The sequence below is a fragment of the Entamoeba invadens genome (assembly GCF_000330505.1).
Source record: "Entamoeba invadens IP1 unplaced genomic scaffold scaff_1105074724789, whole genome shotgun sequence".
NCBI lineage: Eukaryota > Evosea > Mastigamoebida > Endamoebidae > Entamoeba > Entamoeba invadens.
In genome coordinates, this window is record NW_004191596.1 from 69718 (window position 1) to 72609 (window position 2892).

Genomic DNA, 2892 nt, shown 5'->3' on the forward strand with positions numbered 1-2892 from the left:
TATCAACACATGCTTGAAAGTAATAAAGTGTTTGATGATATTAGACGAAAACGCAACAAACAATAGTCTGTTTCCAACAAGATGGTGCCAAGCCACACACGGGAAAAACGACATTGAATTTTTGGAGAACAATAAAGTGAGATTGACTGGGTGGCCTCCTTCAAGTCCGGATTTATCACCAATTGAAAACGTTTGGTCGATACTTGAAAATAGAATTAGAAAAAAAGAAAAAAATATTTTAAAAACAAAAAGAGTTTGTTTAGAGTGCTGAAGAAAGAATGGGAATCGATACCAATGGATACAATTAACAATTTAATGCAATCGATGGAAAAAAGATTTTCTTTTTGTATCCAAGAAAAAGGTAAATTCATTGGCCATCTTCTTTAAAAAAGTTGCTCGAGAATAAAAGTGTTATTACATTAATTGTATCTTATTTTTACGTGTTTTTAATTAAGATTTTCAACAATTAATGGTTTTAATTTTTGAAAAAAGTTGATATTGAAATATAAATAGATTACGTGGTTTTCCCAAAACATTATGATAAAAATAGACCAAAATATTTTGGGGTACTCTCGACTTTTGGGAAACAGTTTATAATAATAAAAGATGCGTATTGGATAAGTTTAACATGACAAATTTTGATAACAAAAAGTAACAAATAACAATAGTGACAAGTAAAAACAGACTTATATTAGCGTTTATTGATTGAATTAAATAAAAAATATATGTTGATATTAAGATAAAATAACATGCTTCTGTATCAATACAAAAATAATATTTAAAAACGTGATATATCACAACAACAATACAAAGCCAACATACATTACTTTTAAAAATTATTGAACTTTGATCAAAAACGCAATTAACAATAATAATGGATATATAAAACAATGTTTCCAGTGCAAAAAAATGATTGTTAAGCAACCAAATTATAGAGAATTGTAAAAAAAGTATTCGTTTTTATCGACAATAAAAAGAATATTGTTTATTAATATTTAAATAAAACAAATAATAAAATATACACCAAATATATCAATAAAATAACAATAGAACATTATCTCAGTGATTTGATCAATATTACTTTTGTCAAGAACGTTATGATTATGTCAATTTGTTGTAAAAGTTTATTGACACTGTCCATATTAATTTGTATAGTAGTAAATTAAATTTATCTTTTTGTGATTAAACTGTATCACATTGAAATGCTTCAATGTTAAAAAACGTCTTTATATCAATATTTTATGGTTTTTATGTTAATAAATTTAAAAAGTGCTTAAGTTATGGTTCTTTTCAATTATCTGAAATATATAGTACAAGTCTCAATCATTGTGATAAAACCTCGACTTTATCACTTTCTGTTGTTTTGGTGCTCTCATGCGATCACGTTATATGCCCGAAATTTTATTTTTTTTCAAACATAATTCTATAAATATAATATAACATATTCTACTATATAGTTTATAAATATTATAAAATATAATTAAAAATATTATGTAAGTGCTTTATTAACAATTGTTTCAATATCTGTATCATTTGAAATATAAAATTTATATTATCTCGTCATGAAGCATTCACTTTAGACGAATTAACGTGTTTGATTTGGTTTTTATCGAATAATTACTTGATTTCCATCATTCACTCATTTTATGTGTTTTGAACACGAATATACATTTAATTCGAATGTCAAATAGTCTTACATCCATTTTTGTTATTATTAGTAAAAACCAATATGCAGTGTTCTGAAATAGTATCATTTACAATAAGATATGATTATTTCAAAATAATTTGAATCACAAATTGAAGTTACCATTTTTATGAAGATATCTTTTTATTATAAAACCAAATCAATTGGTTATGTTTGTGTTTTTATCACCAAATTGCGGTTTTTAGTGTCGTCACTTTAATCACTAAACTATTTAATAGTTTGAACACAATAAAACAAGTTTGATAAAAAAAATGTTTTGTATTAATACTTATATTGCGGGTTTTCATTTTATAAATTATCACAGAGGTAATGTTCTATTGATATAAACAAAGAATTTTGACATTTTTGTTTTTTGGACAATCAAAATATAATTATTTGTTTTGTTAAAATATCCCAAATATTTATTTCAATAGATAATTTAAATTGTTTTATTACATTCATCAATGTAACTGATTCATAAACAAGCAAATGGCAACAAATCATAGACATGACATAAATTCGGATAATGACACGAAATATAATAGTAAATTTTATGTACTGAAGTAAAATTATTGTCAAAAGGAAATTTGACACTTTAAATTATAGCTGTAACAGATTTTTTTGAGTTTGTTTTTAATCAATTATCTTGATAAAGACAATACAAGAAATTAATGACTTTTTTGTTAATATCAAGAGAAAGTAAATATACATAATAGACAAAAAAGATTTTGAAAAACTCAGTAAGTCATATAATCAATTAAAGAAATGAAATTAATAGTCTACATAGTTGGTATTTGAAAAGTTTTTAATTATTTCAAAATGACTATTGTATTATTAACTTTATGTGTTTTTTTTATAATTTTCACTGATGTGTTAATGTTTCACAATGCAATTCGTATTTTATTTCAACTTAAAACCAATTGTTTGTTATTGTTTTATGTATAAAAACATATTTATTTGTTTTGGAATAAATGTTATTGCATTTTACCAATATTATTATTTTGCCATTTTTTAAGTTTTTGTCATAAATTTAATATTTTTTTCATTTTTTTCACAATTTATTTGTTTATTAGTTCACGATTTGAACTCGTTATTCCATTTTCATTTTACTATAATTGAACTACACTGTATAATATAATTTTTTTCAAAAAAACAAAAACACTGCTCTTTTTAACAGTATTGGTTTGTTGGGAATTAGGTACGTCGGC